Consider the following 14417-nt stretch of genomic DNA (forward strand, 5'->3'; position numbering starts at 1 on the left):
CAATCCTCTTTAAGGAGTTTTTTATTCTTAATAGTCTTCAGTGCTCTCCTTTCCTTTCTCTCCTATCTTCTCTAATCTGAAAATCTGTCCCATCACACAGTTGACAACCTCCCTGTGCTCTAGAACTTCAGGGACCAGGTATAAGGCAACTGAGAAAAGTATCAACTTCCGTTTTGTTCTCATACAGCTGCCATAACCATCCACGGGAAACCTTACAAGTTGAAGAGCACAGCACGAATGCCGAGTGTACACACATCTTGTACAATGACAGCTGCTTCTCTCCCCACACCTCCCCTCTCCATGCCTCCAACTTCTCCTCATTCCCCAACTCCTGCAAAATTTCCTTTGTGCTGATACAAGAACTTTCTTACTTGACTGTTGTCTTCATTGTGTTGTGGTTCTTCTCATCCACATATCCTTACCGTGATGGAAGAATACGTCTTCACACTTGGCAGAGTTCCAACATCAGACTTTGTGGGCCAAGCTATAATTTTGACTAGGTCTTTAACTATCCAAAAATGGGAATATTACCTGAAAAACATGTTAACTTGTGAATTTTACCTAGTCATAGATTAAATACAATTCGTTTAAGTCACACGTTTACAACGCTTACACATTGCACCACAGAGATCACCTCTCACTAGGGTCACCACCAACAAGCGTGTTCTAAATCCAGAAGGAACTTTTATTATTATTACTTGACTTGACTTTACAGAGGTATTTGACACAGTTCATTACGCGTTCTTATATACTCGTCATTTTACAAGCAAACAAAACACCTCAATTCTGTGACCATGTGACCACACCCTCCCCTGACATTCTCCTCTGTCCTAAGCCACTCTTTTCAGGCTCCTTTCTCAGCTCTTCCTCCTCAATTTGACTATTAATATTTGATTTGTACACGGCTCTAAAGTAAACCTCGTTTTCTTCTCACTCTGTGTTCTGTGCCCAGATTGTCTCACTCCGTCCACAGGCTTTAATTTTTATCTATGCATTGATTATTCCCAAATGTTTTATCTATAGCCCAAATTATTTTTCTGAGCTCAGATCCACACACAGACATCTAAAATTCACGATATGCAAAATCAAACTCATCATTCCCCCCTTCCCCCTCCAAAAACAGACTTCTCCATTATTCTTTATTTCAGTTATAGCACTAGCCTTTACCTAACTGTTAAGCCAGAAATCTGAGGTACTGTTTTATGAATACATGTGTGTATCTGAGAACATAAAATAGATTTCTTAACTTGAGTTGCATTCAGAAAAATGTTTGAAGGCCAAATTTAACATATAAAGTGCTTAGGAAAGTGTCTGACACACAGTAACTATTGTAAAATGTTAGTAATTATTTTAACTATTGTCATTAACCCCTCATTCTTCTTCACTGTCTCTTCACAGCCAATGCATCACCAAATCTTCTTGTTTTATTTCATAAACATACCTTTATCTCATCTACTTTCCTCCAAGCCTTCTGCACTGGCCTACTCTAAACTGCTATGTCTCTCACCCAGCCCACTATAACAGCCCCCTAACTGCTCTTCTGATGACCACTCTTGCCCCTCCTCAGATTCTTCCCCATCCGGCCTCCAGGTTGACCTGTTCGTGAAACCAATGTGATCCAGTCCACACCTCTCCCTCCTCCATTAGCATCTTTCAAAAAATTCATTATTAATATGGTCTATATAGCTTTGGTTTATATGCATATCGATTCACTCATCACTCTCCCACTCTGCCAATATATTCCAGCTATACCGTCCCTTCTCTCGGTTTCCTGATCTCACCAAATTCCTTTCCAATTCTGGGCTTCTGCACCTCTGTTTTCTCTGCCTAGAATACAACCATACACTGCCACCCATCCCCTACTTTTTGCCTAACTACGTTCTACTTATTTTCTTAGTCTAAGTTTATAGTTTAAAGTTTACATTCTCCAGGAAGCTTTACCTGATATCTTTCAATTAGTAAATTCCAAACCATACATCATGGCCCACAGTGTGTTATGGAATCAACTCAGTGTATCTACAACCAGTATTTTTCAAAAAGTGTTACGCTATGGTGTGAATTGGGAGGGGTGGGATGGATAGGATGGATACATAACGCATTACATGCAGTTAAGGTAAAGTACTATTTTAGAAATTTGTGTGTGTGTGTTGGTGATGAAAGAGAGTATATTTTTCTCACTGATTCACATTCAAAAATAAGTTTAAAAGCACAAGTTTGAAAACCACTCTTCTAAGTGATGTTCATCATTTATTTCTTTTTATAACACCAGCGTTTGCCTTTTAGTAAAATGAACACACTCAGGCTGTTATCTGTACATATCTGCAGCAGAAGTGTTTGTCTTACATAAAATTTAGGAAGTAAAGTATGCTAAGACTTAACCTCCATTAAATAATGTGTCAAAACATAACCTCCATTAAATAATAGATTATTTTCTAAAGTTGGGCCCTCATCACTGAGGGTTTCTTTTTTCAGCACCTATCATAAAGCCATAAAATGAGGAACATAAGGATGGATCTTTTGCTACAGGTGCTGCTACCCCTGCTAATTTCAGGTTCAGCAACCACATAAACCCGGGCCGGCAGGCAGACATGCCAGAGTTCCAATGCCTTCTCTGTTGGCTGCCAGTTTAAAACTTTTTGCAAGTTACATAACTCTTTGAAGTTTTTTGTTTCCTCATCTATTTTTTGGAGATGACACTCTGCCTTATTGAGTTATAAATGTTAAATGGGACAACATGCGCTTAGAATAGTGTCTTTCAAGTGTCAGGCCTTTAATAAATGTTGGTTCCATTCCTCTTCTCTATTTCTTTTCCTTCTCCAATCCCTAGATGTTGTTCCTTTTCTAAGTACAGTCAGCATCCTGAGACGACTGGCTTGGTCTCCTGACAATGGCTTTTCTAACATATAATATGTGATCCTATTTCACACTTATTTGCTAATGTAATTGTAATGTAATCAAATTAATTTCAATTACAATATAAGCCAAACTAATGACATCATGAAGTTTTTAATTTTTTTCATCTTATTCATATTCTCTTCTATTCTCCTATTTATAGCTGAGCAGGCCACCCGTTTGGACAATCTCTCTCAGTGATTCTACGATTCACATTCAAATATTCCAAGTCAGGTGTGGAAATGTGGAATCTCTTCTGTATAAATCGGACTGTTTGCTATACAATGTAGGTGTGCTGTCACTTTCTAGCAGATTATGCCCATGGGTTGAGGGAAAATAAAGTGTGTCTCAAAAGGAAGATCTTATTATGGCTCCACCAAAATGTGCTGTATGAAATAACTGAAATGGACATCATGATTTGATTGACCTAACAAAAGTTACTATTTTACTCATCCTCAGTTCAGGACTAAAGAATCTATCATCATTTCTTAGAGTGTCCATGAAATTCTATACAGATAACCTATTAAAGAAATAAGATGAGGAAAAAAAGATAGATATTTAACAACTCAATGGAAGTTGTAAGACAAGAAGCATTTCAAATACTAATAAAAGTCTCATTAAAATAACGATAACTGTAGTTAGTAATTTAAGGAAAGTGGGATTGAAAAAGCTTGATTCTCTTCTGTACACCTGGTTGCATTGATTTCACATGTCCCTCAACGTGGAAGACATACAGAAGAAATGAACAAAAGTGAATTAACCACAACTAATTCCCAAAATATCCCCAGAAATTCATATTAAAGCCTCAAGCATCAATACTAATTCTTTAAAGTTTGTTTCTTGCCTTTTAAATAAAACTCTTTTCATCCAGACATGCCTCTGTGTCTGGATGTCAAAAAGAAAAAGAAAATTGAACATAATAGTTTTAAGAGACATAACTTTGAAAGCAGCATCATCTTTTGAGCAATCTACTCCTCAATTTGTAACAACTCGGATTTTCTAAATGTGCTTATTTCATAAGATGTTGAAACATTTCTAAAGCCTGGTAACAATATTTATTCAAGTCTACATAGTCTTTATTTTAGAAAGTGTTAGGCAGTTTGCTCTTGAACAAGGTCATGCATTTTAAAAGCTGCTGTATAGAGAATAGGTAATAAGCATAACCACAATTTCTCTTTATGTTAGACATATTCATAAATAAAATAATGCTTCATAATTTAAAGTATCTCCATTTTATTATTATTATTTGTTATATGTTATCAGCAACAAATTCATGTGGGGTCCGGAATCCTCACTTTTTATAAGAAAAATATAAAGAGATATTCCTTGAGTGATTTTCCTAAGAGAGAAAACAAATCCTGGTCTCAATTTTTTAAGTCTGTAGTAACTAAGTAGATGTCTGCTCTGTGAACTGAATACAGAATTCAGGTTTCTATAAACAAAAAGTTCTGTTAGAATTAGAAAAAAAAATTATGGTATTATTTCTAAGTTGACTTGCTAAATCGTTGTCATTATACACCTCCATCTGACTCATCTATCTTACGTACTTTATTTCAGTTTTCTCCTAGGTTCTGTTATCTAACTCCAGAAATCAGAAAGAGGCACCAGAATCATAATTCTAGATAGAAATTTGACAAAATTCTCTTTTGTAAAAATATTGAATTTGAATATATATATATATTCTATGTCTTTTATCTAATCCCAGGAACTGGAAAATCTCTTAATTTGTGAAAGACTGCATCCAGTTACACAAAACGAAAACATCGGTTTTGCTAAGTTTTGAATTAAATTTTCCCAGTGAAAAACTAAACAAATCAAGAGTGAATTTTTTAAATGATTTTTGCCACAATTCCTCATTTGGGGAATAAAAATCAGGTCTCTGAAATTTATACTTTAAAAACTATAATATGTCTGGGGCCAGCCCGGTGGCGCAAGCAGTTAAGTGCATGCACTCCACTGTGGCAACCCGGGGTTCGCTGGTTTGGATCATGGGCGCTCACCAACGCACAGCTTGGCAGGCCATGCTGTGGTGGCGTCCCATATAAAGTGGAGGAAGATGGGCATAGATGTTAGCCCAGGGTCAGTCTTCCTCAGCAGGAAAAAAAAGGGGAGGATTGGCAGATGTTAGCATAGGGCTGATGTGCCTCACACACACACACACACACAAAAATATATATATATAATGTTTGAAAATTAATGATCAAACAATGTTTTTGTTTCCCAGATGGCTAACAGATAATTTTGGTTATTTTCTCTTGGGTCTGAACTGAACCATCTTTAACCACTATCAAAATTCTCACCTACTCCTTATACATCAATTATTAATATGGAAAGTAAAAAGGGGGAGAGAAAAACTAACATCATTGAAGTTTATAACTAGGAAGTTGTCATTATGCTGAACATTTTATATTTCTTATTATATTTATTATATATTACAGAAAATAAAAATTAATCAAGTAATATGTAATAATAGTAGTTTTAAGTCATTTGCAAAGAATTAGAGTTTCACCTTAGATTTCTAAAACGTGATCTCTCTCTCAACATCACTTCCATCACCAGTGAAATATTTTGACGTTGTACTAGAATCATGTAACATAAGTCATTTTCACTTCTTGTTCTCAGTAGCATTGAAATATGTATATTTTAAATTAATTATATTTCAATTAATTTTGACTTGCAGCTTCTTTTCTATCATAATGAATTCAGAAAGTTAATTAACTTGATGACAAGATATAAAAACAGCATTAGGCAAAAGGCCCTTATCTAAAACCATAAAAGAAATAAAATGTCATCCGTCATTTCAATTCATTGTACCTTATCACTTAACTATCAAATGATATAGTTCTGACATTTAGAAGAAAGATGATGTGCATAATAAATGTCAGGGCTTTTTTCCCCTCCAAATACAACTTTATTTTCAAAAAGCATAACAACAAAATGCAGGTGTCATGTAATTTGTTCTTCTTTTCACATGGTAAGCTTTGCCTAGAAACAAGCATCAGCCAAACCTGATATCTGTTGCCTAGCAACCATCTGACAATTGTATGACTTAGATGACCTGGATATATTTCTGACTGTTAACGCTTACACAACTGAGTTACTTAAACACTTAAAAACTCTTAGGGTTCCCTGGTCAAGAATATTGAAATGAAATTTAATTTTAACCTGCAATTATTTAATTAGGTTGATTTTTCTTATTGAAGGAATTAAAGAATTAGAATAAACACGGTAAAGAGTTCTAAAAACAGCAATAAATTATTTAAAAAAACATTGAATAATGGCTTGAATTTTCTCATCTAGTAGGCTTAAGAATAAAAAGTACACTGAGTATCTCTTGTAATTAAAGCCTCGGTTTCTACCTTTATCATCTAATTTATATGCATATATGTTTTCCCAAAATTTAAATGTCACAAAAAATTCTGAAAAATAAGATCATTGACATTAGTTCAGCTTTGTCAATAACAAACTTCTCCAGTGCTTAAAGCAAAAATTATAAAGCTAAACAAAGAGAAGTTAATCTGCCTGGCATTCAGGCAAACATATTAATCTCTAATATAAATATGAAGCAATAAAATTAAGGATTGCATCTGTTAAAAATAGTTAGACTTCCAAAAAATACATTTACTGCATATATTGTGTAAGCACTAGCAAATGAGGGATAAAGAGACAAAGAAGAAAAAGACTCAAAGTTTTTGCAAAACAGTGACATTTAAATAAGTACAATTTTCCCACTTCTTGAGGCTAAAAAGTACTCAAATGCTTTGCTGAACTCTCTGACAACACTGTGTCTTTAAAATGTTAATTTCCACTTGTAGGAACCAAGTGTTTAAAGTTCTTCCAACAAATTGAAGTAATTATAAACAAAATAATTTTTATCACATTAGTCAAACTACTATTAAATTTTATATGGATTGCAGTAGGCAAAAAAAAGTGTGTGTCTGTCTATATACAGTAATTAAGAACAAAACTAACTGGGTACTTGTATATTTAAATTTTAAAATTATTAATGCATAGGATATCTTCCTATTATAATTGAATAAATTCACTATAAAAATCAATTTATTAAACCCTGAAATAAAAAGCAGACTCATTTGTAAATGGGCCAAATGTTTGCAATATTGGAAGATGGCCCCTACTCATTGCAGAGAAACACTGATTCTCCAGGGATAATTTATAATACAGTTGATTGGAAATGCTTCTATGAATATATGAAGTATCACTTTAAAAACAATGAAATCAATTTGTATCATTCAGGCAATTTATAAAGTCGTAAATGTAATTCAATTGATGGTTTTTAACTCAATGATATATTTAACTCAATGAAATAGCTTAAATTGTAGAACTTGGAAGGTAATGGGAGAAAAATTAAGATAACCATATGTCCCAAGAGTTTTGCATCAAATGGAAAAAGAAAGGATGGTAATTAAAAGAAAAATCAGAATCAAATCAGGATATTTGTTGTTATTTTTATAGAGAGAAAAAAGAATATTCTCAAAGATAGAGATGAAGAATAAGGGCAATAATAACAATGAAGAAAAAGGCACCATTTATAGAATGAGAGGATGATTTTTGTGGAAGTAAATCTGAGAAAAGTAAGGAAAGGAAAGGTTCCCTAGAGACGGAAGAACATCACCTGGTGTTGGGATTAAGGAGTGAAAGTTAGGGACTCCATTTATATACCGAGGTGAACATTGGGAAGGGAGGAGTATAGAGATGTAAGGTAAGTTTCATCTTTGCATTTCTCTTTACCCGGACATAGCGAGCTGGGTCTTTTCTGACCTTCTTAAAGATGAAGGAAAGACAAACAACCCTCCCATTACAAATGCTCCAGTGCCGTCTGACCAGTCTGTCCAGGAAAGACCTCTTCTGCAGCAGTCATGGCCGTGTTCCAGCTCTGCCCTGGGTATGAAAGCCCACCTGTGGGAGGGCAAGGAGGCCAATGCAACTGGGAAGGAGCCAAGAGCAGTTGGAGTGTCTTCACACAATCTGGTGGAAATGCCATTAAATTGTCCCTGCCTTGTTGCCGCAAACATCATACACTCTGTGCTTGTGCAAATCCAAAGGACATAGAACAGGAGGACGCTGATCCTGTAGGACAAGAAGGGAAAAGAAATTAACTTTAATGGATACAGACTTTATTCCAGCTGTTTGAAAATTGAACAGTTATGACCATTGAATTTTGGTATCAGATAAACCCAGATGCCAGTGTAGGCTTTGCAACCTGTGTGAACTTGGGCAAGTTATGGAATCTTTATGAGACAAGATATTCATTGCCAATTAAAAAGACCAATACCTTATTAAAATAAAATGAAATGATGTATGTAAAGCACTTAGGATACTGCCTGGCACATATTAAGTGCTTGAAAATAAAGGGGAAAAAATGTGTAATTGGGGGCTACAGGATCGAACAGATATTTTGCACTTATAAACACGTTCACAGATATTCCCATGATATGTAAATAAGAAATACAAGACTTTCATTTCACATCCACTCTGTACTCAATTTGAGTATATTAACTCATTTATAGTCTCAAAACTCTTTGTGAAGTAAACACAATTACTGTCACTTACTAAATGAGAAGCCTGTGATTAAAATATTTTTTGTAACTTATCAAAGTTGGCTCATCTAGCAATTTTTAGAATCTGTTTTGTGCCAAGTACTTCTCTAGATGTTCAGTATACAGAAGTCAATAACTAAGGCAAAATGAAGGCTGCCAGCACTAGTCTTCTAACCTGGGTCTTGTTATTCCAAATCCTCTGTTCCTTTCATACGCTGCTTTCTAATTTGAAACAGCTAAATTGAATGCCCTTTTCCCTGGTGGTGAGCAACCAAGAGAATTCTAAGGTAGCCACAGTTTTAATCAGCATGAAATATCTAAACCACAGATCGAGTGGGTTTAGTGTATAAATCCCAGAGGAAAGTTAATGAAACCAGAATGTTGAATATTGTTACACATATATAGTCAGCCATAATTGGCCAACAGTAAATGTTGGTTTTATATAAGCAATCAAGCTAAAATAAGTATATAGTTTTAATGTTAGTAAGGATTCAGCTTAAAGGTTAATAGAATAGCTCATGCATTCAACGAATATTTATTGAACCAAAGTGTAATTCCTAACTCCTAAATTAGGAATTACAGAGGTAAAGATGAGCAAGACTTAGAGTCCTGTATGGGATGTAAGCAAGCAGGGAATGACCATGTAGTGTGGTATGGGCTACGATGGAGGAAAGCAGGGTGTTATGGAAGCAGATAAGAGAGTAAGAATGCAATCTCATCAGGACTTGGGGGCCACGGAAATTTTTCTTGAGAAAAGAGTATCCAGAATGAGACTAGAAGGGTGTGACAGCTAATTTTGTTTGTCGACTTGACTGTGCCACAGCGTGCCCAGATTTTTGGTTAGACATTATTCTGGGTGTGTCTATGAGGGTATTTGTGGATGAGATTAATGTTTGAATTGGTCGACTGAATAAAGCAGCTTGCTCTTCCCAGTGTCAGTGGGCCTCATCCAGTCCATTGAAGGCCTGAATAGAACAAAAGGGCAGAGTACAGGAGAATTCACTCTCTCTGTCTGTCTTTGGTCTAGGACATTGGACTTCTGCCTTTGGACCCTGACTCCAGCTAGAACTTACATCATCAGCTCTCCTGGGTCTCCAGCTTACTGACTACAGATCTTGGAACTTCTCAGCATCCAAAATCATGTGAGCAAATTCCTTATAACAAATCGTGTGTGTGTGTGCGTGTGTGTGTGTGCGCGCGCGCACGTCTGTGTGTGTCTGTGTGTGTATCCTATTCGTTCTCTTTCTCTGGAGAACCCTAACTAAGATAAAAAGTGAATCATAAAGATGGAGTAGAGAGAGAAGTGTCTCAGGGAAAGAAAACGGTAGGGCAGAATCGCTGAAGCAGGATAGTGAATGAGCTACTCCAGGAACCCGAAGAGGTTCAGTGGAGCTGTAGCAGGGAATGCTGGGAGGAAGAACACAGAGATGAGGCTGGAGAAGACAGCTGGAACAGGATCATAAAGGAAACTGTAACCCACGTTAAGGAGTTTTAACCTTAATTTTAGGGCAGGGAAATCCATCCACGTGTTTTAGGCATGGGAGTGAGGTGATATAAATAATTCTGTGCCTGCATTTTTATCTACACAAGAAACAGGCTAACCAAATAGCATGCTGTTGCAGTAAAATGGGTAAATGATGCTGATGGCCCAAAAAGTGGCAGGACTGTGGGGATGGAGAGAAGGAAATAGATTAAGGAGGCAGAATTCAGAAAATGCAGTGATTGACTGGACATGGAGGTTGTTTATGGAGAAGGAGGCATTTGGATGACACTGTTTTCTCAAAAAATAAGCAACTATATGAGTGGTGGTAACTTTCTTTAAGATTTGTGAAGGAAACAGTGAGTTCAGCTCTTCATAACTGTAGTTTAAATGCCTGTAGCAATGAACAGTAGGCAGTTGAGAATGCAGGCATGGAGTTCAGGAGAAAGTCTTGGGTTGACTGCATAGACCCAGAAGTCTTTGGGACATTGCAATTGAAGCCCTTGGGGGAATGAGATCCTCCCAGAGAAAGCACCCCCATAGCATTCTTGTGTTGTAAATTGACTGAATATTAAAAATATGTAGAAGAGTCAATAACTTCATATATGTGCTTTCCATTATTAATACAGCATTGCTAGTAAGGAGAGGATTTTATAGTAGACTGGAATCAAATGCTAAAAGTCATTGTGTGACAACAGCTCATATAGAAAGAAACAATTAGAGAAGGGAAGAGCCAGCATTGATAAGAAGATATAAGAAATTATTATAACTAGTGTTACTTAGAGCAGGAGAATGTTGATATCAAATAAGATATATTTTCAAAGAAAGCGCCAACCTGTTAACCTCATATAATTTAATGAACACACAAGTGGCCATGGTTTGTTTCATTTTCTTCATAATGCGTTTGAACAAGGTATCTAGCCACCTGTATCGAAACATGACTACAAATTTTATCTCAAGGTGAAATCTGAAATTCCCATTTCAAAAAACTTCATATCATTCATGAAACAAAATTGCATCTTGATGGTAATCACACAGCAGATTTCATGCATCATGTTACATTCAATTACTGTTAAATTGGTCAAACACCAGTATGCACTATTAATACAATGAATCACTCAAAGGCCAAGTAGTGAATCTAAAAATATCAATATCATAACAATTCATTTCTGAATGCACTTTGCTCTTCAAAAATTTTCTTTCTTAAATGCTATCCAAATAAGACAAATATAGTTTCTTTTTTTTTTTCCTTTCCAACTTTTCCTTATTATTTAATGATGTAGTTTTTCTTCCACTTTACCCTTTTTTCACTTTTCACCTTTAGGAACTCATCCTCCTGAGAAGGACATCAAAAAAAGCCAGTTCCTAGATAAGAGCATTCTCAGCATACATTTAGAGGAGAACAATATATATATGAGCAATTGGAAGCATAAAGAACTTTATTGGAGGGGCCGGCCCGGTGGTGCAAGAGGTTAAGTGCGTGCGCTCTGCTGCGGTGGCCCGGGGTTCGCCAGTTCGGATCCCGGGCGTGCACCCACGCACTGCTTGGCAAGCCATGCTGTGGCGGCATCCCATATAAAGTGGAGGAAGATGTGCACGGATGTTAACCCAGGGCCAGTCTTCCTCGGCGAAAAAAGAGGAGGATTGGCAGATGTTAGCTCAGGGCTGATCTCCTCACAAAAAAAAAAAAAGAACTTTATTGGAAATGGAGGCAGGAAATGTTGGGGTGGAAATATAAGGGTAATAACTTTAATAATGACTAATATTTGTTGAGTGATGTTATATGACAGACACTCTGCCAAATACTTTAAAATGCTACAAATGCTAATTAAAACCAAAAATGTAAATAATAAAGCACGTGGTACAAAAGAAATGGTGGCCAGAAATAAAGAGAAAGGATATAATGTTTGTTGAACACCAACACTGTGCCAGAATCTTTGCACATATTACTAAATTTACTCTTCTCAGCAACCTTATTGGATGAAACTGAGATTCAAGATGGATCTGTTTGGCCACCGAATCCTCATGCTTTCCTCTGACTACGCTGCCTCTATCTGTGTCCTGTAGCCTCATGGAGGAGGGAGAGACCCTGGTCCTAGGGTCGCTCAAATTCATGTTGCTGGGGAAATTATCAAGAGAAAAAAAAAAGGCTATGGAATTAAAAAGGAAGTTTGACTTTAAAAAATACAACAAACATGTCAGAACTGATGGTGTTTCTAAATAAAGGAAAACAAAAGAGGGCCTTGTCAACGGTACAGTCATTGGACACGCAAACTAAGAGCCAATGAGGCGTTTTCAGTAGTGAGAAATGAGGGGCTGCTGTTTTGAACAGAAAAGTAAATCTATTCACATAACTTGGGACATGGAAGTTCATCTTTTTTGACAAACAAGGGTCTTCAGAAGGAAAGCACCTAGAAGACACATTCTTAGTTAGCTACTTTCTAAAAGAGTAAAATTGTTAATGTTATGAAATACTAGACCTTTCAACACAATCTTTTTAAATGATATATTTTTTAAATGATCTGGGGGTAGTTTGAAATATGATATGTAACCATGGTTATTTTTAGTTGCATTTAAAGAGTAAATTATTGGAGAACTTGGCCTAAAATAAGAAAAAAATATCAGAGAAAGGCCAGATTTTACCTTGCATACATGCAGAAATAAACCACATAGCTATAATTCCAGGATTCCAGGGAAACAGGCCAAATCAGAGGGTCACAAACAGCCAATTTCTATTCCACAGATCAAGAAAAACTCAATCCTGAGATCTACTAAGTTGTGGAAGAATCTTTTAAGAGAAGACATGATTCTAACTCTATTTATTGTCACTGGATTTTTTAAAGATGCCCCATGGAATAAAAGTAGAGGCCAAGAACTCTCCTACAATAGATGTATACAGAAAAATGGCATTGAACATCGGGGCTAGGAAAAGAGATAATCAGTATTTCCTGTTAACGTCAGATATACAAGTCTGGAATTTTTGTCCGGGTATATTATTGAAAGGATATCTGGGAAAATACAGGCACTTTAATGAGTCATTATTCTTTCATTTGGGGGGGAAATAAAATTGTAACCCTAAACAGCATGTCTCGCATTCTAGTTAAAACAAGGTTGCCACTGGGATTTCATTTTAAATGACTATAAATTGACAAGTCAGAGGAGGAGATGAGAAACTGCTTGACTCTGATAGTGCAATGAGCTGGAGCACAATGTGACAGAAGCCCCGAAAGACAGGAGCGTTTGGAGTTGGTTCTCTCCGTTGACTTGTTAGCAAACATAAAAATCACGTCTGCACCACCGTCTGCTACCCCAGATACATCTGGTTGAAGAGAAGGAGGTCATTAATGGAGATACCATTAAATTGCAACATACTCTTTCATTATTCTATTAATTTCCCTTAAATTTGCAGGAATGTAATTCAGCTATCTTTAAACTTACAATCTTAATAAATATTAAAGACTTTTCAAAATGCAAACATAAAACTTGCCGTTTTTGTCAAAGTTGCCCTAGTTTGTTTTTCTTTAAATAAACACAAAGGAGAAAGTTACTTAAAACAGAGAACAGAATTTAAATAGCCATACCTCTCTACATCTGCAAATATCTAGACCTGCATATATTTTATATAATGAATTGATATTCACCCTAGCTTTTCCTTGTTTGAATATATTCCATGTTCCTTCCCCAGCAGTTAATTCAAATGTCTAGAGTTTTACCGTTTTTGTAGAAAAGATCTCTTGACATTGTGCCTCTGACAGAATAACATGCAGAGCACACGCCCACGCACTCACACACAATGGATGTCAAAGAACAGGACGTGACAAAACCAAAGCTTAATATCCTTTCGATCATTTCAAAATTTCAAACTCCATGGAATTTGCTGTGCTTCTGAGAGTTTAACCTTGTGAACTACAGCATGTTCTTTTTCTAATTATGTAAATTTTCAAATATATACAAATGTGAGAAAATAGTATAATGAATACACATTTTATCTACTATTTATCTTAACAAGTATTAACATTTACCAATCTCAGCATCTTTTAAAGTTGTATGCCCTTATAAAAGAAAATAAACTCTGAACCACAAAGCAATAAAACTACTACTATATTTTACATTATTCATTATAATTTGGGTTTAACTGGATCCCATAAACCCAAGAGTTTAATATACTTCCCTTTCATTAAACTATTGGGTTTATAAGATCCAGTTTAAATCTAAATTTTATATGTATATAAAATTTATATATATATATATCTCCTCTACCCTCTTTCTTAAGAAAGAAACACCTAGTGGATGCTAACTTCAACTGGAAAACATAGTATCAGAATTCTAGTTCTGGGTCTGTCGCAACAGATAAGATAAACATGTGCAGTCAGTTAGGTATTACATTTTCTGGTATCAGTTTCCTCCTTTTCAGACATAAGAGGTTAAAATCACTTCTAGCTCTAAGATCTTGTGATTTCAAGAGAGTACACTTCAGTTGCATGCAT

At 35.8% G+C, this 14417-nt stretch overlaps 1 long non-coding RNA gene across 24 annotated transcripts in view; it reads right to left on the reverse strand.

Moving 5' to 3' along the window:
• Positions 1-14417, reverse strand: part of LOC131403854 (uncharacterized) — a 132414-nt gene that overhangs the window by 83224 nt on the left and 34773 nt on the right. For 15 of the 24 annotated variants that reach the window (XR_009219591.1, XR_009219585.1, XR_009219589.1 and 12 more), the window contains exons 6-7: positions 5402-7980; positions 372-531 (exon numbers count right to left, since the gene is read on the reverse strand). This is a non-coding gene — a long non-coding RNA (uncharacterized LOC131403854). Of the gene's footprint in view, positions 1-254; positions 532-5401; positions 7981-14417 lie in introns of all 24 variants that reach the window. The other 9 variants (XR_009219578.1, XR_009219577.1, XR_009219596.1 and 6 more) reach the window with 3 other exon arrangements.

Source organism: Diceros bicornis, unplaced genomic scaffold (assembly GCF_020826845.1).
Source record: "Diceros bicornis minor isolate mBicDic1 unplaced genomic scaffold, mDicBic1.mat.cur scaffold_93_ctg1, whole genome shotgun sequence".
NCBI classification, from domain to species: Eukaryota; Metazoa; Chordata; class Mammalia; order Perissodactyla; family Rhinocerotidae; genus Diceros; species Diceros bicornis.